The following is a 27263-nucleotide window of genomic DNA, read 5'->3' as shown; positions in this document are numbered from 1 at the left end:
ACATGGTCATATATACATCTGCCCTCAGTTTTAAAGTCTGTCTTATATTCCAGTGAATGAGTTTCCAAATTTTATTTAACCAGTCCCCACTGAATAGGCTTTTAGGTTGCTCTGGGCCTTCAAAAGATCCCATTCTGCAACCAAAAAATAAGTGGCTTCAAATGCTTAGGGACAATGAATCAATTTTTAACAAACTTCTGCTTGAGATACTGTTTACCAGCCCTTTTTGTCTTTCTATCATTTCTTCCAGCTGAGACTTTAATTAGGGTTACTAATCTTTCACTTTGCTCAGAATTGATTTTTTTTTCCCCTGGAATGCAGGACTTTCAGTGCTAATACCGGGATGGATCCAGGAAAAAAAAAAAAAAAAAGGGACAGTCAATCACCCTGATAGCCCTTTAAAAGTTCAAATAAAAGGAAAAGGAACCAGTCTCGACAATTGCAGGTGACTTCCTCAGACTCAACCAATGGTGAAGGGCCAACCATCCCTGAGGGTCTGGCCTCTGCTTGGAAAATGGGCCCGCTCATCACAGCTTGGAATTCCCTCTAAGGCCTCCACCAAAAAGTGAGTATGCAGAGTCTTTAATGCAAGAATGAAAGGAAAACTTTGGATTTTCAGAACAATAATCTACCTCTTATTATCAGAGCCATAAACCACTCAACCTAAAAGAACAAGACCCACACAGGGCTTGGATTATCCCCTCACAAAATAGCAGGGTTGTTCTGTTACCACCTGAATAAGGCTGCCATCAAGCTGGAACAGGCCAGGCAGAGAGAGTCTGAGAAGCAAGGGGCTGTGAATTTTAAAGGCTTCAGAAATGTGCTGCAGAGTGTTTGGAGCCAGACAGGCTAGAGGCCCTGAGCGGGTTGTTTCATGTCTCTGAAGCTCAGTTTTCTTATCTGTAGAGCCTCGTGTATGGTGGGTGTTTAATCCATGTGGGTCCCAGCCCTCTCCACCTCCTCAGAGAGGACAGGTGGGTCACGCTGGACAGACAGAGGGGGATGCACATTCCAAGAGGTCAGACCAGCACGCGTCCCTTGATGCTGCCCCAGGTATTAAGTGCCCTGGGAAAGAGAAGAGGTTGGAGAGAGCAGGTGACCATGCTCCCTGTACTCAGAAAGGTGAGGACAAGCCTCGCCGAACACCTGTGTCCTGTAGATCCAGAGGCAGAGCATTGCCAGTCTGTTCAGGAGCACATTTGAGTGTTTCTACAAGGGAGAATGGTTGGGAGACGCTTTCTCACGCCCAGTGGAAAGATTTCCTGCTCTGAGTTAACTACATCGTGCTTTGTTGGAGGCATTCAGAGCTCTCATTCTCCTTAGGAGGGAACAAACAAACAAAAAAACACTTTCGTATACTTGAAGACTGCAAATTAAAGCACCTTTAGCCTTCCCTTTCTTGGATTGGAAAAACCCAATTCACATACCATTTCCTCAGGAACAGCAGACGTATTTATGTGGCAGTTTGGGCCCTCGAACCACAGCTGTCATTACACTGTCACGGCGTTCAGAGGCTCGGGGAAAAAGAAAGCTGTTACCTGCGCTCGCCAGTCCAGCAGTCAGGCTAAGTGGAATGAAAAGGGGCCCCGGGCAGTGAGCACCCTCCTTTCGCCCATGTTGCTTCTAAATAGAGACACAGATGCCTGTGTGTTTGCTGTTTTTATTTCGGAGGGTCCTGTCTGCAGAAGGGTGTTTTAAAACCAACAAACATCTGTTGAGGAAGGAAAACAAAATTATCAGTTGAGGGTAATGATAACTTCCTGATAATTCTGAGAATCGACAGGAATCCGGAGTGTCACTCGTTTCACACAAGAAGGAGTTAGCAAAAGGAGAGCTGTGGTGAAACCACGGTTCCTGGGCCCTGGGGCTGAGGAAAGGAGCCAGAGAGATTGGGAAGAGCAGCAGACAGACTTCTCTTTGGAGGTTCAGACAGCAGGAGGAAACAGGGTACTGCGGGGTAGTCCTTTGTGATTCTTTCTGTATATTTTGTTCCTTCACCTGCCTCATTGCCCACTCTCACGCTCTGGCTCTGAGACTTTTTAGTGATGGGCTTCCTTGACCCCCGCAGACCTATAATTTATAAAGCCATTTTAGGAAGAAGCTAGGGTTGCATCCCTGAAAATGTCATTCGAGGTTTTTGCAAGAATCATTTTGGTCTCCTTGGTTACTTCAACCCAGCCAGATGACGTGCGCATCTTTCACAAGTACGTGCAGAGAGGGGGCAGTTGAGAACTCCAAGCTTCAGGCAAACAGGGTGAAAACTACCCACATTCAACAGCAATAGCAGGAGAAAAGTCAAATTTCCGCCGAGTTGATGAGTAACTCAAGAATGGTGCATGTTTCCACTTTTGAAATTGTCGCTGTCACTCATTTGCCAGACATTTCTTTAGCTTCGGCCATCACCCCTCTCATGTTCGCACTTTCTTTGCAAACACCTTCAATTCCCTTCCCCCTCTGTATCAGCCTGGTCAATACCAATCCTGGAGAAACCAAATATCCATTTATGTCACTCCTGCAGCTAAGTAGCCAAACATTGGCTTAGCAAACACACAATTTCACATGTTTGTCTCCCTTTAATGCATGTTCATACATTTCCAATGGGCATACAATGCTGCCTGCTAATCTCATTACAGATCCCTAGCATTCTCTTTCCCACTCCCTAAAGTGACTTTTTAACACATTGCCCTTGCTACGCAAACATCTTGCTTCCTCTATACCCCGCTCACTCTCAATAAAAGACCTTGCCCTAAAATTCTAAGAGAAATTAGATACAGTGAGATAGGAAATCCTGCCCCTCCCCTGCACTAAATTCCCAACCTACAGAACCCGAACCTTAACTCTTTCCCTTCCCTTCACCTGGAGTGAATAAGCCATCCCTGCTTCTATCAGTCACGAATCAACCATCTTCTCCTTCCTTCTCAAGGACCTCGCTCACGTAAGTGTCCCTTCTCTCTCCTGCATCATTGGTTCCAGCTGTGTATCAGATTATTCCAACTGTAAATAAAAATCCTCCAATCTTTAAACCAATACAAAACAGAACCGCAAACACCTCTCTTGACAATCTCCCAGCACTACCAATCCGTGACTCTTCCTTACCCTCCCCAAGCACACATAACTGGAGAGTTGTCCTGAGTTCCTGTCCTCAGTGCAGGTGGCACCTGGTAACACTGCTCATCAGAGACCCTCCCTTTGCCACATTCCTTTTCTATTTTTGCCTCATCCAATTTCTAGGTAGTATTTGGTACAGATGGACATTCTTTTCCTCTTCTTCAAACACTTTTTCTCCTTGGCTTCTGTGATATCACTGTCTCCTGATTTTCCCTTTATTTCATTGTGGCCACTCAGTCACACTCATTCACTCTTAGTCTCTTTTGTTAATTCTTGCTCGTCTGTTTGTCCCTTAAGTTTTGGAATATTCCCAGGGATATGTCCTGGGACCCCTTCTCCTCCCAGTCTATACTCTCCCTAGGTAGTTCTTTACGTCCCATTTAAATGTCATTTATAGGATGAAAAGTCTCACATTTGTGAATATTCAGCTCTTTCAAATGCCGGACCCTTATATCTGATTACTAGATACTTTTACTTAGAGACATACCTTCTAGTCTTTTCCACATCAGTAAGTGACACTTAGAACTGAAAGTCAAAAGCAGGGTGAGTCCTTTTTGTTTTCTTTCTTTCCCTTATCCCTCACATCTCATCCATTAGAAGGTCTGGGACTCTCCCTCCAGGAAGACATCCTGAATCAATCTGCTTCTCTGAACGCAAGCCACCGTCATGACTCCTCAGGGTTATTCCATCAGCCCCCTCAGTGGTCTTCCTTCTTCCATGGAGGTATCACCTGTGTTTTATGCATGAGGAAACTAAAGCTCAAAGTGGGTGAAATGACTTTATATGTTTATTCAAAAATCTTCCTGAGCACCTGCTTTGTGCTGCTGGATACGTGCCTAATTTGCATAATAAATAAGTGACAGCTCTTGTTCTGTCTGACACTAAAGCCCTGTTCTCAGTCTGACACCCTGCACTGCTATCAGGAATGTTCCAGAACATTCCCTCCAGTGCAAGAGAGAAATACATAGAACACAATGCCAGTACATTGTATATAAATATACTGGTGTATAAATATATCACGTGCTTCCTAAAAATTAGAACAGACTAACTCAGCCTGAGGGCTTTGGGATGGTTTCTCAAAGGAGCCAAACTGATCTATGGAGATTTCTCCCAAGGACCTTGAGCTCTTTTCCTTTACAAATGTGGCTTCCTCTACCTGGAATACCTTGCAGTTCTCATGCCTGCCTAACAGCAACTCAACTTTGCAAAAGCATCACCTTATCTGAGAAGTCTTCCTTAACCTCTCCGTGTCAACAGAGATCCCCTTCCTCTGTGGTCCTTGGTTGTCTGAGTTCACTTTTATCATGATACTTATTACTGTATCACCATGTTGGTTTTATACCTACAAATGACTTGGTCAAATGCTTTTAAAAATATGGGTACAAATGATAAATCTAGATATAGATACTCGAAAAATCCATAGGATAATCAGTCACCATACCAGCATGGAAAACAAGGACAATCACTTTCCTTCGATTTTTCCGATGAATCACTGAAGACTCGTTTGCCCTTCTTAGCAAAATGGTGGTAGGATGGTGGTGATGACATCCCCTTGGGCAAAACATAAGTTTGAAACAATTCTTCCCTCCCCTCCAGGAAGTGGAGACCCTGTAACTGTGTTGCTAAAGACTGAGCCATCCCAGCCCTCAGAGGATATGGGAACTCGGTGTTCTGCTCTTATACATATATAAGAACGGGAGTCTAGGGCCAAATGCAGATAAACATAGTCTTGCATGTGGTGTACTGGAAGGGTGATTTTTCCACGCATCTTTCTTTCAAATGTGTGCTTTGACACACAAACAATAGACCCCAGTAAAGCCTGCAAAACTAGCACAATGTTCCTATTTTAAGAAAGGCCAGCTTCCAATTCCAGGGAGGGGCTTGCGCAGCAAGCGTGAACGCTGTACATCACAAGGAGGGGCTCCACACACACTGACTCCTTGCTTATGAGCTTTAATGTCTTCTTCCGTCACTGAGGAGCATGCTGTTTACTCTCTGCCAGAGCTCTGGCTTCTGCCCTTCCACTGACCATAAAAGTAATAGCCAGTGTTTGTGCACGATGACAAATCAGACAAGGCAAATATTAGACCTGTGGAGTACAAATCCACCTGAACTCCTTTCGATCTCTTATCACAAGGTTATTTGGATGTGTCAGAGTAAGAGGATTTGGTTCTGTTTCCTTATCAGTGCAAATCTTACAGGCTAGCAGAGCAAATAGGCAAATATGGAGTTTGATTTGAGGGGTGCAGAGAATAGCCTCGGTCCCACTCCCCATCCTCCACAAATTCTGTCTCCGTTGGTCAATTGCCTGGTTTCAAATGCCATCCTTTAGGGATATTTGCATTTCAGGTCATGGCAAAAGTTTAGGTTGAAGGACTACATTCTTGGTTGTATAATTCGACATCATTTAGCCTGTGGTGGAGGTACTTGCTTCAGTGTGGCTGGTCAAAGTCCAAGCGTATTGAGTTACAGTTTACTATGCGTGTGATAATAGGTTAGGGCCCACTTGGATCTAACAATATAGACAATTCCTTTTAGACCATGTGCCCCACTGTGGCCACTAAATTCTGCTTTAGCTCTGTCGCTGGTTTATGATTCTATATTAGGAGCAAAGAGCTGCCAACATGGATCACGATGAAAAGAACTTAATTAGCAGCTTGATAGAAAGTCAGAAATTCTAACATCCCACCTCCTAAGAACCTATGCTTAGTTTTTAGGAGCACATTCCCAAATGGGTAAAATATCTCAGAGCTTGGAGATGCCTTTCCTAGGGCTGTGTTCTAAGGGAAGCCCATGCTCTGGCCTTGGGAGGTGACGAAATCCCATGTAGTTGCTCAGGGGTCACCTCTCCTTCCATAGGGTGAAGGCCATTACATAAACCACTGATGAACCTTGGACGTTGAGTTCTTAGATTTGACGGCAGAGAACAGATCCCCAGGAGGGACAGCTCCTCTGGCTTCTCCACCCCTCCTGAAGCTGCATCTGCTTCCCTCTCTACCCTTTGCTTTATGAGCTGACTCAAAGGGAAAGCACGGGTTGGACCTCAGCCGGTAAGTGGGTGTGTGCGTGCAGAGCCATTTTTGGTTGAGATCAGCGTCCCTTGTCTGCAGTTGCCAGGGAGCCTTGTCTTCTCGCTTGGGCACCCCCAGGAGAAGCTACCATGACCTTCCAGGGCTTGTGGTAACATGCAACATTCCAAACACACTTCACAAATCTTGCTGAGAGCCTTGGAAGCCCAAGTCAGCAGACAAATCTAACAGTGTGGGGAGGTCAGCAGCTATCTCGTTTTCTTAGTGATCATCTCTTTTGCTGAGAAAGTCTTCCAGCAGCTTTCCAAAAGAGGGAGCATGAGAGGGAAATTAGAAACATTGCTTGTGACTCATTCTTGTTGCCTTTTTTTCCCACTTAACAGAGGCACTGGGGATTGAACCCAGGACCTAACACATGCCAAGCACAAGCTCCTCCACTAAGCCAGACCTCCCTCCCACCCACTCACTCTTTATTGATCACCTGGTTCGTATAGAATTCTGGATTGAAAACCGTTTTCTGTTAGAATTTTCAAGGGGATGCTCCACTATGTACTGGCTCATAACAGTAGTGTTGAGAGTCTAAAGCCATTCTGACCCCTCGCCCTTTGCTTTTTGTCATTGGAGCATTTTGGGATATTGAATTACATGGTGGTGTTTTGAAATTTGACAAAGATATATGATGGTGTCCTTGTTTCAATTATGCTGGATACTCATTTTCTTCATTTCTTGGAAATTTATCATGTTTCATTGATAACGTTTCCATTTTCTGTAACCTCCCTTTCTAAAAGGCGTTTGCAGTTGGGTGTCATTATATCCTACATTGATTATCTAATCGGCTTATGTTTTTTCTTCCATCTTTTTGTTCCAACTTTTTGTTGTTTGATGTTTTATCAAGAGTATGTTTGCAATAATTTTTATCATGTTTTCATGCTCCTCGAAATGTCTCATTTTAGAGTTTACCCCTCACTTTTCACCTCAGCCTCTGTATGTTTCTTTTCAGTAGCATCTTTTCAGTCAAAAGATTCTTCAGTAGGATAAACAAACTAACCAAGCAGACAAAACCCACAAGACTACAAAAGTGTCTTAAAACTCTTGAAGTCAACACGACACTCTTCTGCTTCAATCTCCCCTTTGTGGCCACGTGGGTTGAGGTATTCTTGTGGCTCTAATGGTCCATGTTCAAGATTTTTGCCTACCTCTACAATTCTGATTCAACCAGAAGTTTCAGGAAAGAACCAAATTGTCACTGAATCCTTAAATGGAAGGAGTACACAATCCTTGTAACCAAATCAGTGAGCAAAGCCTGATAGTCCCACCTTCGAAGCGTAGATTCAGAATATAGATAATCAGCATTCCAGGGACGGGGAAAGTGTACTGTCATGACCCTTCTGCTCAATTCCAGAATTGTAAGCCAGGATGCTTCACTTTCACCAACTCCAGGGGATCAGAAAGACCATTTGGAAGTATCATTGCTACAGAAGACTTTCTGGCAACGCAAGCTTACAGTCGAATTGTTCACATATCTATGTACCTGTACTCTGTTGAGATTGTCATAAGGGAATTTTTTTTTCTGTTTTTTGTGTTCCTTTTGGGTATTAAGATCTGAAATTCCAAAGCCGTAGAGCTGGCAATGCTAATGCTTTTTCAGCACAGGCTGGCCCCTATTTAAAAGATACATCCCTAGTTGGCATTTATATCCAGTTGCAGAGTTGAGGGGTGAGTAGCAGAATGTAAGTGCCTCCCCGACAAAGACAAAGGGTTCCTTGGGTCAAGGAGACCAGGAGAAATCAAGGACAGAGGTTAGCAGTTTGGCTGGATTTATGGAGATTTAAATATGCACTTCTCTGTCCCCACAGATGCAATGGTAAAAGAAGAAGTGTTGAAAAAGCCCTATTGTCCCTGAGTAGGAGGACTCCTCTGTGTTGTGAGTCTGTCCACTGGGAAATCTGACTTCAGCAGGTAAATCAAGTAGGAGGTGTCTTGACAACTCTCATCTATCCCTTAACTTTACCCCAAAGATACAAACTTTTTAATTCCATCAAGACCAAATAGCTCCATCAGGATGATAATCTTCAGATCCCATAAATGTGTTACCACACTTCTGGGAATTTATTCTAAGGAAATAATTCTAGACAAGAAAACACAATTTTACCTATTGAGGCAAATTATTTATAATTGCAGGACCATTGGGCTCACCCTTAGCATCACACAAGGGGCATGGTAGGTAGATGATGATGCTTTGATGCATCATTGACAATAATTATTAAAACCAAGTAACAGTAAGAAAAAGGATTTACAGTTAAATTTTGGTGAGAAAACAAGAACATAAAATACCACCTCTTATGACTGCAAATTTTAAAATGTACTAATATGGATCAAGATGAGGGAAAAAAGCCAAAACAAAAATATTTATTTGAAGTTGCTGTTGGATGTTTGTTGACCTTCCTTTGTTTTTTGTTTGTCCTATGTGGTTACCGTGTAGTCTAATTCTGCAATGGCCGCCCTTCAGAGAAGCCATTGAGAATCCATGGTCTCTGACAGTCCTTCTAAGGTGTGTTTCGTGGTACCCTAGTTAGGTCTAGGATCTTTAGACATTCCATGAAAACAACACAAAACAAAATGAAAAAGACTTTTGACCAAATGCATGTTAAATCCATTTGTTCTCAAAATTGTCACCATAGGGCTCCTTAGAGCCTTCAATATGCTAATAAAAAACGTGTCTCTCCCAGAAGGGAAATAAATATACAGCTTTTTTCAAGACACCTCAGGTCACAGATGACATCCCTCCCGGCAACCCCACAGCGCGCACAGGACGTTTCCTGTATGACTGGCGTCCTGTTGAGCAAACTGCAGATAATTTCTGGTTCTGACTAGCATCGTCACTTTGCTCTGGCGGAACTAAGCAGACGCTTCTCCATTGAGTGTTCATAGTGTACTGTGATAGTTGAGCAATTTCTTTTCGTCGTTCAAGGTCTCTCAGGTGTCACATCCTCTGTGAAAACCTACCCAACCCTCCAGGCAGAGCTAACTCTACTTCTGCTTTGCTCACATCCCACGCTGCCTTTTGTTAGAGCGCATTGCCCTCTCTGACAATTACTTGCATCCGCTCTTCAGCTAGGAGAATGATTTTCAGTCCTCATTGTGCTTCAGAATCAACTGGCAACACAACCGTGTGCAGAATTTCAGTTTCACTGGGTCTGGGGCGAGACCTCCGCGAGGTCTGTTTGGGACCAGAGAGAGCATCAGCTCCTCAAGGCCAGCTGCGAGTTTTACTTAGTTTCGCGTTACTAGTGCCTGTCACGAGTGGGAAGCCACAGACTTTTGCTAAACTAACAGGCCACAGAGAGAAAAAAGAGATGCCTGCTTAAGCACTGATGGCCTAACTCCTCCTAGTGAGTGAGACTCCTTCACCCGCCATTTTGGTGGTGGAAACATGGCTGCCAAAGCATCCATGAGACCAGGGCAGAAAGGACGCAGAAAAGCCAGCATGTGGGAGACCAGGAAGAGCGAGACATTCTCTCATGAGAACCAAGATGTTTGATATTCAGTATTAAGTTTTCTGTTTTGCTTCAATGCCATACCTCACAGTTACTGTCAAACCTTAAGGGGTGAGTGCTCCAGCCTGCAGTTCAGCTGGTCCGGGCTTGCGATGGGTTGGCCCTTGAGTTACTACCCAAAAGGAAGATAGACCAGAGCTTGGATTAGGGCAATGTGAGTGTGATACTTCCCTTGGGTGCCAAAAACTCAGTAATCAAGATTAATACTATTTTAATGCATTAAAAAAATGAAAGCCAAAAAGCTGTAGGATCAAAAAAAAAAATCAACATTTTTTAACCATACCAGAACCTGAGGCAAGAGGAAAAATCAGTAATGCTGATCTTTCTTTTATTTAAAACTTTAATATTAGGTTCATCATGAATTTTTGCATTAATTTTGATTGTTTAATATGCTGCCTTAAATAGCACTTACCAAAACCGTTATTTATGTTGATCACTGAAATGTTTGGTGTCCACTTTGATTTTGTGCCTGGAGCAAGCACCTCACTTTTCACCTTAGTCCCTACCCTGAGATGGACACTTGGGAAGTTCTCTGAAATTGATCTTCCAACTTGGCAGAGCATGCTGTGTTTCAGAACATAATATGCCCAATTAAATCTCAAGGAAAGAAGCTAAATAGCAAATTCCTCCTATGTGGTGGTATAAACAAGCATTGATAACTACAGAATTTCTAACAGAAGTAAAAAGATTATTTTCTGAGAGTAGAAGGCTCCAGATGAATCTGAAATAGGATCCCCACTGGACTAGCCCACTTCATACAGACCACATCCATCCCCTATCTGGGCATCGCCTTGGGAGTGGCAGAAATTGGAAAAGAGGACATTGAAACATGGCAGGAGCAAAGCAAGGATCTGCTACAACACTAGCACATTGGCACATCTCTGAGACAGAAAAACGAAGAGCCCCTTTGCTGGGAAGCAACGTCTTAGAACTTTCGATGCTTCAGTGCGAGGAGTCATTTGCCTCCTGGCCCATGAATGTTTGTGAGTGTGAAATATAACCAGGACTTGTAATGTGCAAATTTGGACTGCATGACCAGAAGTAAGAAGAAAAAATCCACTGCTGCTTACTCATATCAGAGAGATCATTGCAAAGGGAACTACAACAGGGCTGTCAGATACAGAAGTGGACTTTTGAGACTAGTTTATGTGAAGCCTTTCGAACTAAAACAAACTGAGGTGGCATAAGAGATATACAGGAATTCCTGAAGTATTCTTGCCAGGGAAGTTAAACCAGGATAAGGGAGTTTGAGAAGCAGCCTTGGCTGCTTTTAGGAAAAATCCAGAACAGCAGAGTCAGCACTAAAAGTCCAAAGCAGCCGTCGGGAGTGGGAGTCATTGTAAGCAACATTCAGCGACGGGAGACTGTGTTCCTGTCACTGGGGGATGAGGTGCTGTGACAATCCTGTTCTCCAGTCATGGCGCTGCCCACTCTCTGCTAGAGCTGTGAGGCCAAGACATAGGACTGTAACTCACCGGGCCATCCTCCTCTCCTATTTAGGAGCCCAAGTCTGCTTGGAGTAGAAAAATGTAGAGCAGCTTGTGGACAGGGCCACTCAAAGCCTGGGGACTCAGTGAGGTCCCGGAGCCGGCTGGGTAAGGCTCCGGGTGTGGCAAGAGCATGCGGAGCTCTGAATGAGGGACGCTGGCCGGACAGAGCATCCAGAGAACCAAGAAAATTGTCAGTGGGAGGCAAGGAGAACTTCCGGTAAAGAAGGAGCCAGCCACGCTCCATGTGAGGAGTGCTCCTGGCTGCGAGCCCCACCTCCACGTGGAGGACCAGTGTCCCACCTTCCTTTGTAGAAAACCTGCTGGAAACTCACATTCAGTATGAAACAGGAACTCCTCAGAAAGAAAGAGAGTAAGAATTGGGACAGAAGAGCTAGTGTTTGGGGAGTGTGAGAAATTCACTTCATAGTTATGCTTAAATGCACTGCTCACCATCTGCAAAATTGGGGTGAAACATACACATTTTCTCTTAGGTATCAATGTGAACAATTTACTCAGGCTTCCCAAATAAATGTTTCTTTCTCTCCTCTGTTCCCAGGCATCATTTCATGTTGAAAATTTGAAGGTTAGGTGTCCTTGCAGGGGCTGCAAATTTATTGGTGAGAGGAGTATGTTTATGAAAAAAAAAAAACCTAACAACTAAACAATATTGTTGGTGTGTTGCCTAGTGGCAGACTTCCTGTTGGGATGAGGAAAGTTTTGTTTGTTTGTTTGTATCAGGATACCTTGACAAGCTGTTCATGGCCTCAACAGTCAGGGCAAACCAGAGGGACCTACTTTGCTCTGCCTTCTTAAGTGGGAGGTGCTGTGAGTCTCAGGAAGTCACCATGATGGATGAGATGCACTTGCTGGAGAATGAAAATGAAAGGAGATGTGATAGGGAAGGTTGAAAACAGGATGAGTGCCTGCGGGGCTTGGGGACAGAAATCTGCCAGGCAGAAACTCACTCTAGAATCTGACTGTCCAATGCCCCGTTTACAGTTATCTGCTGCACTGTGCTTTGTTGTCACCTCCAGCCTCACCCTCACTCTTCCACCGCCAACGGCATCAGTAAAAATCTCTCCAAACACAAGTGGCTTTTGTAAATTGTGCTTTGAAGGGAAAGCACAACAAACTCCGGAAAGGATTAGTATTCTGTGTTTGGGCTGACAGGGGGGTGAAAGGGAAGTGAAATGAACAGTCACTGAATGGGAGAGCCAGGGAAAATTGAGAATGAAACAGAAAAAAGAGAGAAGAAACAAAAGCCCTTGTAACTCCTTGGCCCATGGCAGTTGAGGGATGGAGGAACTGGGGACGATGTTCCTTCCTCCTGTGAGGCTGGAGGTCTGGCCATCTCGTTTCACCATTACAGTGAAAGGTGCCCCCCCAAGGCTGGCTAAAGCGAGGACTCTCAGGTGACTGACATAGACACAAGAGGTTAAACACCATCATGTGTCTCGTAATGGCAGAATAGTTTCTTCTCCCAGAATAATAATAATGCCCTTGACGAAAGGCTCTTACATGAGTAAAGAGAACATAATTTCTGAATATTTAATGCAAAATTACCATAGAATAAAATGATCATTAAATATGTAAATGCTATTTACACGTGCTTATTACTCCCATAACTCATCTCATATAATACGATCTCTGCGCTTTTATTTGTCATTTGGTCATGGGCTCCACAAATCAAAATCTGGGGCAGCCTCTCACAAAGAAGCAAGTAGATGAAATGCACAAAAAAACTTTCACCAATAACTGGAGGTTTCTGCGTTTGGCCCTGTTGGTCTTGATCAGAGGAAGAAAGTTGGCGATCAGCCCCCTGCAGAGGATGGATATGATGCCAAGTGGTACAGAGCCATTTGGATCAAAGATAAGCCCAAATATCCAATCTCAAGTGGAGACCAGTGGTCTCCATAGGCTCCTTTAATGTGGTGCTAAAAAAAGATTAAGAAACATTTTTAAATTACCCTTTGTTCATCACAAGTGAGCCAATTTTCTACTTTCTCGTGAGGGCTGCTCAGGTGGTATTTATTACTTTAAAAAGAAAATAAAATGAAGCTGGCAAGAGCAGCTCCCCCAATTCTGACCCTCATTGCTGTGCTTTTATTTTTTCCCTCACTTTCATTAGAAGAACCAAGGCCTGCTACCAGAAGCACAGTCTGCTGACTCACGGCAATCGCATCACACAGAGCGTGTTCAAAATGCAGACTCTCTGGCCCCACTCAGAGCTACTGCATCAGAATCTACACTTTAACAGCTTCTCCAGGTGGGTTGTATGCACATCTGTGCTGGTTTTATAAGTGTCCATTTGGATGAGCTAGAACGGCATTTCTCCATTTCCTGGAGGGCCCCAAAGTAGAGGTGGCCCCAAGAGAAATGCGCATGAGATTGACCAGGTGGAAGTGGAGCAGCATCCGTTGTTCTCTGAGGGTCCTTGTCGCTGCAGTGAGATCCACAAATGCCCGTCGCTGGGTCCAGTGTTTCCTCACTCTTTCCCACTCCACACCCAGGTCTCCTTTCTGACTGTCATCCCTGCCAATCAGAGGAACTCCAAGTCATTATCCCAACACAGAGGAAACAGGCCAAAGTATCAGGAAGTTTCCTTAGTGACTTTTCTCTGATTCTTCAGTTCCATTTACTGGACCTTACTTCCCAGCTCCTCCCGCAATTATAATAGCTCCAGTTCCCAGAAAAAACCTCTTGCTCCATGTTATTCATGGTGGTTCTGCTTCCTTGATGGAACCCTCACTAACAATACTTAAAGTTTGGGAAGCATTGGTCCAGGTTGCCTGCACGATTAACAAGAAACACTGCAAGTTATCCATTTTCAGCAAGGGCACTAATTCCATCCCTTATTAGGTTTATCTGAATGAAGTCTGTGCTTTTCAAGCAGGGGTGTAGGGAGCTTTGGGGTCTCTGGTAACTTTCAGTGAGAGCCCTTTACTGACATGATTAGAGTTAGTTAAGTGGGGGCAGTGCAGCCTGGGAAACCTTCCGACGTCCCTTCAGGTCGGTTGGATGTTTCAGCTCAGACGAGATAGAAGGCAGAAGTGAGCAGGTCTCACTTTGGACACCTCCTTTTTTGATCCTTATACATTTTCCTGGCACATTTCTGAGTGGTCAGCTGGGAGCTCTTTGAGTTCCGTGTTGATTTGGTCTCTTTCATTTGCAAGGGATAGAAACCAGCTCCAAACGAGCCTAAAATGGTTAAAAGCACTGTTTTTTTGCTCACTTAAATGATTTGTTTTGTTTTGTTTTGTTTTGTTTTGTTTGGGGAGAGATCAATTGAATTTCAGGCGTAACTTAATCCAGGACTTAGTGATGTCATGAGGACTGAGTTTCTTTTCATCTCTCTGCTCTGTATCCTCCTGTGTCAGCCTCATTTTTGACAGGATTTCTTTCTGTGGCTGCTGGAGACAGTCCACAGCTCTAAGTCCAATGGTACAAAAAGGGAACACTTTCTTTCTGGTCACCCAGGCAAAAATTCTAGGATCAGCCTGATAGGACCTGAAGAAATGGCTTGTGTTCCCTGTTTACACGTTTACCAGGAGAAGGGATGCTCTGACGGTCCAGGCCTAGGTCATAGGCCTCGGTCCACCCTAGCAGCTGCAATTGGGATGTCTCACCTGCAGGCGTGGGGACTGAGCACCAGTACAACAGACGGCGGTTCTTTACAAGAAGAACAGGGAGTAGCTGTAGGCAGGCACGAACAACCACCACTCCCGTAACCAAACCAATAGACAGCGACTTCAGGTTCATACTGTAAAGCACGTTGGATTTTCCTGTCTTAGGTTTCTAGAAAGCAAACATAACAGGACATCATGGTTTCCAAATTTTAAACTCACTAAACGTTCATTGTTGAAATTTCAGAAAGTGCAGGAACCATAAAAAAAGAGAAAAAAATTATGGTAATCTTACCACAGAGAGAAAACCATCGTAATCATGCAGTTGTGTAAACTTTTTTCCAGGTAATTTACTAGAGTATTTTCCATGTCATTAAATGTACTTCTACACTGTGCTCTTCAAGAGTTGCATAGTTTTCCATTGTATGTTTGCGTTACTCATCCAGTCTCATACTGAGAGACCTTTTTTATTGTTTCTAAATTATGAACACTGTTTCAAATACACATAAATCTTTGTGAATATCTATAATTATTTCCATGGGATAAATGCCAAGCAGAGAACTTGCTGGGTTAAAAGACATGGACATTTTCCAAATTTATGTTCCTATCAGATGTTCACTTTGCCGTGTCCCCATGATGATTATTTAAAGTATATTTTAAGCTTGCCAGTTAGATAAGCAAAAATAATGTCACCGTTTCCATGGAATTGCTTCATGAAGTTAACATACTTTTTAATATGAATATTGGTGCTTTTATATTTTTGTGTGTGAACAGCCTCTTCTGGTTTCTTACCTATTCTAAAAATTAGAGTATTTGTATTTTCCTCATTGTTCTAGGGACAGGAAATCTTTATATGTTAGAAATACTTTTCCCAGTTTAAGATGTACTTTTTAGTTATTTTTAATGGAAATTCATATTTTTCTTTTTTTTTATAGACCAAACAATCTTTCCAATTATACAACTTGCCTTTAATACCATCCTTAAAAATGTCTCCTTCACTCCGATAAAGGGCAAAAACAGAAGGGAAAGAAAATGGAAATTCCGAAGTCTCTTCAAGGCATCCTGTGCTGTTAAATAGATATTTTGTTACCCACTGGTGAATTACACCAGTTATGCTGCTGTTCCTCCCAATCTCCATAGTCACAAAGGCATAAGTTGTTGACAGTTATTTCTGATGTAAAATAATGTTATTTTACATTGCATTTCCCTTATGAATCTGGGTTTCTTTTCATTTGGATCTTTCATTTCCAGTGATATGTGTGTCTGTTCTAGGCTCAGAAACACAATGTTTGATAACCGCTCCTTGGTAGTGTATTTTATTTTCTGCAAGTGCAAGTCACATCTTATTATTTTGATTAAGTGAAATTTGACTCCTGCTTTATCATTTTTTTTTTGGATACACTGTAGGATAGTTTTGTCAAGCTACAAAGAGATTTTTATTGGAATTGCTTTAAATTGATGAATTAACTTAGGGAAAAATATTTCTTTCCATTGAATAGAATTTCATAGCCTTTTTTTTCCTCCAAGAGCGTCACCCCCTCCCCCCAGTTGAATGTGCTCTCAGCCCCTCAAAATCAGGACACCCCTTCCTCCGACATTTGGAAATCTCAGGCCTGGGGCTGACAGCAGTCAAGCAGCTCATCTTTCTTCTTCCTGGACGACCCAGTGATTTTTCTGGCATTGCCAAGGCTTTCCAGCTCTCTGTAAAAGTCTTCACAGCCAAATGAGATCCGAACTTGGAACTCCAGCCCTGCCGTGAGAAGGAGCGAGAATGAATAGGCCCCTCCCATGGTCTTTGCTCTTAAAGGGAAGAAGAGGATCTGCAGACACAGCCCACAGCCTGCTCCTCAGGGAAAACTGGCCAGAGCTCGCGGCGGCAGCACCGGTCATTTTCTTCTACCTCAACGCAAATTCTTTTCGAGCAGCAGGAAATGAAATGGTATTCACACTATCAATTACCCCAGCTGTTTACCTAATGAACTCAGCTGCAGAGACAGCCATTTTCAAGACCAAAAGAATATAATAAGCCCACAGTAACCCTGCAGTAACAGGCACCTTGGCAAACTCAGGGACTGAATTCACGCGATTACAGTCTTGCTGCCAGGAAGATGCCATCTCATTATTGACTTATAATGCTATGTTATTTATTGGGATAATTATGCTTTTCTAACCCTCAGGGGCCCAGAATCAGAGAAAGTAGGCAATTTATTCCTATTCATTCAGCATGTGAACAAATTTCAAATTAGAATAGACCCCTCCAAGACCTATTATACTATGAGGAGTCACCCTGCAGGCTGGGGTCCCTGCCCCTGCAGATCACAGGGGCTTAGATGGCATTGTGTGGCTCAGTGGGAAGTTGGTTTTTCTAACTTCAGTGCAACAAATTTCTGTTTTGTCAGAGCAATTTTGCCCGGAAGTCGCACTCCCCACTCGCAAATGTTAGCATCTTGTGCCTGCTCTCTGAGCTTCTTTATAATATTGTACGCACTAGAATGAAATTTAAAAAAGCGTTGCATATATTCCACATAACCCTGCAAAGACGTTATTGCAGGTGAGGAAATGGAGGCTCAAAGTAGTTAAATGACTTCTCTGGTGGACACAAGTTAATCATTTTCTCCTCACTGAACATAATTCATTGGTTTATTTATCTCATTTCCTCCCAGGCTCCCATGTCCTTGGAATCAGACATCTTCTAGTTAGATCTCGAATGCCCCAGGCTCTGACATAGGTCCTGATATATACTGGGAGTTTAATAATGGTCTGTTGAATAGTGAGAAAATATTGGGCTAGAAGTCAGTAGAATCAGGGGATCCAATCTCACTTCTAATAATTATTAGCCTTGTGAACGTGGGTCTGTCACTTTTCTCTGACCTTCATTTTCCTCATCTCTGAAGTGGAGGTAATAATACCAAACACTACTAAACTTTTCTTCCTCTTTCTTATAGGTTTGTTGTAAGAATTAAATGAAATAGAGTGTAGGAGAGGGTTTGAAATAAGTTAGGAAGTATAAATAAAATGAGGTCCATCTTCTTAAATACTTGTTAATGGAAACTGACTGGATCAGAAGAGACCATTATGAATCATGGCTCTCGTCCTCTTAACATGCAGATCAAAGTTGTGTTCATGACATCAGGGTTTATGGAGCCTGTTCCTGTGAATTCTTCTTTCTGATTGGCTGGTCTCTAGATTCTGGACCCTTTTGAGTGATGGGATAGAAAGACCTGTGCATACAGAGGCAAAATGTTCAGGTTTAGTACTTGTTTTGCCAGTACGAAACCATGCGGTCATGTTACTTAAACCCTGGACTTCAGCTGTTCTTCTCTAGGAAAGAGTGATGGCAGTAGAGTCAGTGATAGTATGTATGGCGGGAGGGAGTGGGGTGGGAGGCCCTTGTCCAGATTATCTCTAAATAATGCTACTGCTGTTTTATTCTGTGATTCTGTGTGTGCCTCTGCAGTCTCATCCTTATGGTCAAACTAGAGTTTAGAGAGAGTGGCGTGAATAAGATGAGGTGTTCAGAGTGTGAGTCATATGTATGCACACACTGGGTCACCGATAAAGAATGAACCTGGAATACCATCTCACCGTCTGCCTGGAAAAGAATGTATTTTACTTATGGCAGTAAGAAGTAAATCTGGACCCAGGCTTGGACCTACTTTCCCCGGTGTTAGACTCTGATTCTATCACCAAATACGGCTTCCTCCCTTATGAGCCACTGGCGATTGGGCAGCCAGACCAGACTGTCAGGACCTGAGATGTTGGCTTCTTCATTGGGGGAGGGTCCTCATGGAGATGTCGTCACCGGCATCCAGCGGGACCTTCTGAGGCCAGCACAAACTGTCAGCCCACTGCACGCCGTCCTGCTCTGACCATTACTCCTGTTCCTTCTCTTCCTGGAGGTGTCCCCGGCTCCAACCTTCTCCTCCATTTCCCTAATGAATACTGCCCAGACGTTGCAGTTCTCCTGCAACAGCTCTGAGAAATCCATCGCCCTTTCTGGCAGGCTTTGAACTTTGCTGCTTACTCAGAGGATGGGATCTGAAATAAAAACTGGCTCACTTAGCACAGTGGGAATAATACAAATTTCATAAAAAGCAAAGTCCCATTTTCTCTGTTGTATTTCACATGAGTTTCATGTGATTGACATGAGCTGCCGTACTTTACCCTAAGAAATGGATGCCTCGTGTGGGAATAAAAAATGTGCACGCACAAGGTTTTCAGTGGAAGCTTTTCCTACATCGACCGTGTTCCTGCACTTGCTCAGGACTGGTTAGTTGCAGACCGCGCTGAGGCCTGATTCATATTCATGGAAAGAGAAAACAAGCCTCTTAAGACATCCTTGAACTTAAGAGTGAAGGAAAAATGCTTTGAGGGGACATTTCGGCTCCAGAGTGCAGCTCAGAGGCACCAAATCTATGAGAAGGCTGATGATGAAAGACAAAAACATTTTTTAGTCATGGATTTTATAAGCTGAGCCTTGGGGATTGGTTCTTGGTGATGGAAGACTGGGAGAGGCCCGTGGGCAAACAGCCTGATGAGTAATTTTAATGACCTTTCCCACGAATAAAATAGTTTTATTACTTTGGACCTTTGCTAAGGACTAAGGCCTAAGAAAAGGCAGAAAGGGCAGGGAGAGCTAGTTAACTGTGACTTCGGTGGTGGAAATACATTTCCAAAATGATCGCACCAGACTGTGGCATGCCGCTGGGAGGACTGTTTTTTTTTAAATTGTGAATTACTGAGATCAAAACTCAACTGGGGTCTCAGGACTGCCCAGTGGCCTTCTGTGTCCTTTTAGACTGCTGTCTGCCATTGTTCAGACTGGTTATGTTAAGGCTTCTCCATTTATGTCCAAGCACCCCATGCCACCTCCCCAACAGATGCCCAAAAGATGACGCTGCGTCCAAGTTCATAGTAAAAGTAACAGCCATCATGTCAGAACTCCCTCAACTTCTTGCCTGTCAAGTGCAGGTTTTCTGTCACTGGTACCCTAATAGCCAGCCAGGGCTCCTGTAACAAAGCACCATAGACCGAGTGGCTTCAACAACAGAAATGTACTGTCTCTCAGTGCTGGAGGCCAGAAGTCCAAGGTCAAGGGTTGGTTCCTTCTGAAGCTGCTGGCGCAGGATCTGTTCCAGGCTTTGCTCCTAACTCCTGGTGGTTTGCTGGCCACCTTTGATGGCTTCTGCAGCATCTCTCTGATCTCTGCCTTCATCTTCAAATAGTGTCTTTCCTGTACGTGTGTGTCTGGGTCCAGATGTCCCCTTTTGTTAAGGACACCAGAAATATTGGGTTAGGGGCCTGCTGTGCTCCAGTATGACCTCAGCTTAACTAATTACATCTGTAATAACCTATCTCCAAATTATGTCACATTCTGAGGTATTGATGCGTTAGGATTTCAACATGTGGTTTTTCGGGAGATACAGTTTAACCCGTAACAGGTACTCATGCTTCATCATTTCAGAAGGTCTTTTCCTCTTCAGTGTGGCCACTCCCTCCACAGCTGTGCTGGTGTCCAACCATCCCTGTCTCTTCAGAAACACTACCCAATCAGGCGCCATTTCTGTTTTCAGTAGCTACAACTGCTCCTTCTATACCAACTCTTTCTCATCGACATTTAAACAAGATCATTTCTCTCCCATCTCAAGAAACAGGTGCAGCCCCATGGTGCTCCCAACGGCCCCACACCCCATGTCAGCTTTGGCCCTGTACTGTCTTCCCCTGCCGCCTCCAGCCTACATCTGCCCTCTCCACTGCTATCCGCTAGTCACTCAACTCACTGCAAATCAGCCTCCTTTTTCATCACTTCACTGAAACTATTCTTGCTGAGGATGGTGGATGACTTCCTTCCGTTTTCACTGGAGGCAGTGGCCTCAGCAAGCATCATCTCACTTGACTCTTCATCATGGCTTAACATCGGTGACCTACCCTGACTCCTGGAAGTGTTTACCTGTTTCAGCTGCCACAGCTCCCCATCCTTCTGACACCGTGTTGTCTTGGTTTTCTTCCTATCACACTAGCCGCTACACCACCATCTCCTTGGCTGGTTTCTCTTCCTTTGTTAATCCCTTAAAAATGCTAATATTTCTCAGAACCCCATCTTGAATACTCTAGACTCCAAAGCTCCCCAAAACTCCAATGACAATCTGAATGTGGTGACTTTCCAATATATTTCACCCTGGCTCTTCTGAGCTCCAGACTCACATAGCTCATTATTTAGGGGCATCTTCAGGTGGATATCCACAGCCAGCTTAAACTCAGCTCCAAACTGAGTTCATCACAGATTATTCAAATCCATTTCTCTATCTACGCCCAATCTCTCTATCAGTGGTCCTGCAATTTCCCACAGTGTTTAAATTGGAAGCTGGAATTTTTCTTCATTCTTTTCTTTCCCACATACCACATCCAGCCACACCCATTCTTTAGATGCTCTCTTGTCATCTCTTGGAATTCCCCACTTCTGCTTCGGAGCTTATTTCTGTTAACCTCAGCCTCCCTGGCAGCAGCCTACCAACTGGGTTCTCCCCTCTGATCCTGTGGTATTCTGTTCCAGTCTCCATACCAGTGCCCTAGTGGCCTTTAACAGTGTAATTCCCCCACCTGCTGAAAGATTTTCAATTGCTCTCCAGTTAGGATGTAAACTCCTTGGTGTGAAGTTTCACCATCTGTCCTGTGCCTGACACCTCAGTATCAGTTCCCTGTGTTCTAATGGAGAGCTCCCGCCATTCGGAAGTGTTTGCAGATCCCCAATGTGCTGTGATTTCACTCATCTTACAGCCTTTATGTGTATTGCTGCTACTGCCTGAAACATGTACTGCTCTCTCCTTTCCCCCTGCACTACCAGCCTTATAACTGGGAAATACACGCCCAAAGCTGGCAAAAAAATTTCTCCTCAATCTTCTTATACCAGCAGGTTCCTACCAGCCTTCCTAATTTTTCTCACGTTCTATATTATGTATTGCATACATGTTAATATATTTCTTGAGGACTAGGACTTTGCAATTTATGGATAAGAAACAGCCAGTCTCTGAGCACATAACACAGGGTCTGGCATGTCATTGTTTTTTGTCCTATGTTTATTTAAATGAAAAGAATGGCTCAAGCCTTCAGAGATATTCCTGAAACAAGCTGTATTTGACTTAGATAGCAAAACCAGAGACAGTACCTTAATCATATCAGTTAATCCCAAATCAGATATTCTCAAGTGCAGGTGAATTAAAAAAAAGAATTAGAAAGACCTCCCAAAGCTAAAGTGTGTTAATAACTTTTAAGAACCTGTTTTGTTGACAGTTTTAGATATTTGTCATGAATACCCAAGGTTTAATTTAAAAGAAAATATGAACTCCTCTTCCTCTGCACGTTGGCTAAAGTCCTCCTACTGTTCTAGGTAGTCAAAAGCACCACCAAACAGGCTTGTTGGGATCCGTGTGTCATGAAAATGAAGCCAACAGCAGATATACACTGCAAGAAGCACATTAAAAGCTGCTTCTGTCGCTGTCTCTGAAGCAAGTGTCTAGATTCTCCCAGAAGGTTTAGCCTAGCATAATTAAATAGCGGGACAAGTGTGACCTTATAATTCTTCTATTTATAACATACAGGGAAAGATTGTAATTGGGGGATTGCTTAAATCTGTAACTGCATAATAACCGATTCTGTCAGCTCTACCACCAGACTATGCCCCCAGTCTAGCTATTTCCCACTACCTCTTCTGCTACTCCTTTGGGTCTAATCACCGTCATGTGTTGCCTGGATTGTTTTAGAAAGGCTTCCTGACACCTTCCCCTGAACCATTAATGTGTATTCTTAATATAAAAAGATCCCGCTAAAACAGAAATGGGAACATGTCACTCCTCCGTATGACTCAGAGTAAAACCTAAATTGCACATAATGGGCTTCTATATCTGCAAGATCAACCTCTCTCACCTCCAGCCACAGCCCCTCTGACCGCCTCTCCTCCTGCCCCTCCTCCACTCTCCACACTCCAGCCATGCTAACCTCTTTGTTGTTCTTCAAACACCCCAAACACGCTCCTGCCCCAGGGCTTCTGCACTGCTTGGTTCCTGGTCTGGAGCACTTTCTCCAAACATCTCCCTGACTTGCTCATTTGCCTCCCGAGGTCTTTGCTGTAATCATTTCCTTTCAGTGGTTTCTCGTCTGTCCACTCTATTTTAAAATTACATTACCTTCTCACCATCAGCCCTCCCACTTTACCTTTCCTGCCTTAATTTGCTCTGTCGCACACAGTTCCATGGGCCATTCCATCTGCTTATTTGTTTATTGCTTGATTTGCCACATTATAAGCTCTTTAGGCGTTTTATCTGTTCTTGTGCACTGATGCATCCCCCAGATTGAAAACAGTACCTGGTACATGGTAGTTACTCAATAAATATACATTGGATGAAAATAGAGAATTCAGTTTGAAGACTTCTACTTTGGCCATAATGGAATGAGAACGACCAGGTTAATCTTCCCACTTAAAATAAATTAAGGTGGGCAAAGCATATGGAATAATGTTTTCAGACATTGAATAATGGGCAACACAGGGCAGTTAACTCTGAGAGAAGGACAAGAAACAAAGTGACCTTTGAAATTGCCCCCATTTACTGCCTCGAGAGAATTCACAGTGTGTGATGCGGGAAGGGTCCCACGGTATCTCGAGGAGACAGAATTTGGGGCGTCCAAGGCAGTTAGAACTTCCAGGGCAGAGCAATAGAGAGGAGAGAGAACTCTGGAAATTTACAGAGGATGCCCTTTGAACCTTCAGCTGAGTACTGGTCAGCGCACGCATGTGAAGGAACTATATGAGGCCACGGAAATATAGCAGGAAGGGTTAGATGAAAAAGTCGGCAAATTATACCTAAGCAAGCAGAAAAAATTGAAATAACGAATATAAGGAAATAAACTAATAAAATAGAAACCAATTTTAAAAAATCAGTGAAACCAGAAGTTGGCTGCTTGGGGAAGAAAAAAAAATTGATAAACCTCTAGCCAGACTGCTCAGAAAAAAATAGAAAAAGTGTCCATTATGATTATCAGGAATTAGAGTGGAGACTTCACTACTGATCGTACATTCATTAGAGCGATAATATGGAAATAATGTAAATCATTTTATGGCAATAAATTTGGCAAGTTAAATGAAATAAACACAGTTCTTGAAAGCCACAAACTTTATTCAAAAAAGTAGCCTAAGCAGCTGAGTACCTATATTATAGAGTTTGAATTCATAGTTTAAAACCTTTCTACAAAGAAAACTATGGGGCCACATGGTTTCACTGGTAAATCCTACAGAGCGTTTCACTGAGAGAATAATATCAGTTCTACATAAACTTCCCAGAAAATTGAAGAGAGAGAAAACACTTCCAGACTTATTCCAGGAGACCAGTATTATCCTATAAAACCTATCAAAGCCATTATAAGCAAACTAGAGACCAAGATTTCTCTTGAATGTGGATGAAAAATTAACTAATAAAATTTTTGCACATGGTAGTCAACAATGTATAAACGTATAGGACATAACGACCTAGTTGATTTTATCCTAGGAACGCAAGTTTGGTTTAACATTTGAAAATCAAAGTATTTAACCTCATTAAGAGAACAAAGGAGTAAAATCACATCATCAGCTCAACTGGAACAGAAAAGCATCTGGCAAAATTCAACACCCATTTATAAATTTTTAAAAATGATCAGAAACCTAAGAAGAGAGGAAATTTCCTCAATATATTAAAGGAGATTTTAAAAAATTGTACAGCTAACATCATCATATAAACCCAATGTAAACCTAAGCTAGGGTATAGAAATTCCATGCCTAGATATTTACTGAAAAGAAATGAGTTGTAGGAATTCTTTGTATATTCTTGATATGAGTCCTTTGTAGTATTGAAACGCTGCAGCATGCATTTTCTTTAATATGCCTTTGGATCAACAGGAATTCTTAATTTGAAAGTAGCCCTATCTACCAGTCTTTTCTATTTAGTGTTTTTTATGTCATGATGGAAAGCATATCTCCACAGAATGATACAATAGGCAAAAACCAGAAACAACCCAAATTCCTATCAACAGTTTACAAGATAAACAAGTTGTGGAATTTCCCATGCCTACTACTAAGCAATTAGTGAAATACCGATGCATGAGACAACACAGATTAATTCTCAAAAGCATTATAGCGAGTAAAAGAAACCAAGCACAAAAGAATTCATATGATTCTATTTATATGAAGTTCTAGAACAATCCAAACCATGCTCCTAGAAATCAGAAGGGTGGCGAGGATTGAGAGAAACTGACTCGAAAGGGCATGAAGGAAAATTCTGGGGTGACGGAAAGGTTCTCTGTCTTGATTGGAGTGGTGGTTTAGGGGAGCAAAATTGGTCACCCCAAAATGTGTCTCTTTGGCATGAGGATTATTTTAAACTGATGATTTTTGAGAAACAGAAGACTCAGGAAAGACTTCTTTTTACCCCCTTTAACTGCTTAAGGAATTTGGATAAATGGTCTGATTTAGGGAGGAAGCCCTATCTCCATAGATACTGACAAAGAATGTGGGCAAGGTCAGGGGCGGGGTGGGGGGACTCGGCAGGGCCTGAGACTGAAATCATCTCTGGGTCCCATTGTCTCTGCAGGGATGGCATAGCAAGTATTTGTTTACCTTTTTTTTTTTTTCATCTCCATGTGAATTGTCTTTTTCACCTCTGAAGTCCCAAACCCCTACCCCCTTCTCCTTCTCTCAATGACAAATAAGCCTCAATTGTCTAACTTGTCCTTGGGTCTTATTTTTCTTATGGGGTCCCCATACATACATAGTTCAGTTTGATTTTCTGTTAATCCATCTCATCATGTCAATTTAATTCTTCGACCCACCAGAAGAACCTAGAAAGGGTAGAGGAAAATTTTTTCCTTTGCCAACAACAGTTACACAGATATAAGCATTTGTCAAAATTCTTCAAAGTACAATTCAAATCTGTGCATTTTATTGTATGCCTCTTGTATACCTCTATAATTTAAAAAACGTTTTTTAAAGAAATGCCCCCTCTCCCCCATCAAGAACTTGAAGCCCTGGCTTAAGAGGAACACGATCAGTGTGAATGAGGCTCATAGAAGTGAGACAGGCAATTGTCTTGTCTAGCTGTTTAGGGCATGTGAGCCTCCTCCCTCTGGTACGTATAAGAAAATGCACACAAGTTGTGAAGATGACTAATTATTGCTCAATGGGGAACACTGTTTTTTTTAAAGTTTCTAGAGGTTCTTGTATATAGATTCTATACTTTGTGTCCAAGAAAGAAGTGCTTGTGACTGGGCAGACACTTGCCCAGCCGAGGATTTGATGAGAAATTAAGTGTCAGGCACTCCTTCGATGAAGTATATATTCTGCAGCCATTGTACACAAGTATTGGCCAAATGAGTAGCCTCCTCTCTTGGGAGAAAGGGTAAGATTTCCTTGAAGTGAAATAGAAATGGGTAGGATTTTGTCCTCCTTGCAGCAGGGTGGTTACACGGTTCTGCAATTAGCCTTACATGTGTCCTGCCTTAAGTGCAAACAAGAGCATTGGTCACAAATTTTCAATAGTTCTCTGGAGGTTAATGCTCTGGCTTTCAGCAAGTTCTGACCCCCCCACAGAACAAGGTGCTGGGTTATTAATGACTCGAGAATCACCAATAGGTTTATGGTGGAACAGATCTGATTTGGAAACTATGTAAAATGAAATGATCTGTAACCCATGTTAAAAAAAAATGACACAAATGAACATATTTACAAAACAGAAGTAGATTCACAGACGTAGAAAACAAACGTAAGGTTACCAGCGGGGAAAAGGAGGTAGGAAGGCATAAATTGGGAGTCTAAAATTTGCAGATATTGACTACTATCTGTAAAATAGAGAAACAGTAAATTTCTAATGTATAGCACAGGGAACTACAGTCAATATCTTGTAGTAATCTATAATAAAAAATATGAAAAGGAATATATGTATGTACAAGTATGACTGAAACATTATACTGTACACCAGAAATTGACGCAATGTAGTAAACTGACTCTTCTTCAATTAAAAACCAATGAAGTAAAATTTTAAAAAGACAGATATTAAGAAAACACTGCTTTGCCTACAGCCTTTGTCCTAAGGGGCAAATGGATCAAATCCTCATTATTCTAGCTTTCTCTCTGAGACCCTTCTGTAGTCTGAGTTTCTTAAGTCCTGGAGTTGATGAGAGTCAGACACAAGCAGAGTTAAGATGGAGAAATGAGATGCAGAACAGAGGGAAATCTTCGGACCCCCCTGATGAGGGGCGATGGTCAGTCCTTCCCCAGGGGGCATGGCTTTTACACAGAGCACAGTCCCCGAAGCTCCTCCCCTGCTGATAGCTACTTTTCTTATTCTTGCAGTTCTCCATTCTCACCATCTGATGCTCCTCCTCACTCCCCTAAGACAAGCCCCAAACGACTTCGTCTTTTCAAAAATTAGAGCT

General features: G+C 42.8%; 1 long non-coding RNA gene across 1 annotated transcript; it reads left to right on the top strand.

The window, feature by feature from the left end:
* Positions 1 to 410: 410 nt before the first annotated feature.
* On the top strand, positions 411 to 27263 carry LOC140685547 (uncharacterized). Its single transcript, XR_012058807.1, has 4 exons — positions 411 to 565; positions 7994 to 8096; positions 13313 to 13450; positions 27181 to 27263. It is a non-coding gene; the product is annotated as an uncharacterized lncRNA (long non-coding RNA).

The sequence above is a fragment of the Vicugna pacos genome, chromosome 14, assembly GCF_048564905.1.
Source record: "Vicugna pacos chromosome 14, VicPac4, whole genome shotgun sequence".
Taxonomy (NCBI): Eukaryota; Metazoa; Chordata; class Mammalia; order Artiodactyla; family Camelidae; genus Vicugna; species Vicugna pacos.
This window is presented reverse-complemented; position numbering and strand designations above follow the sequence as displayed.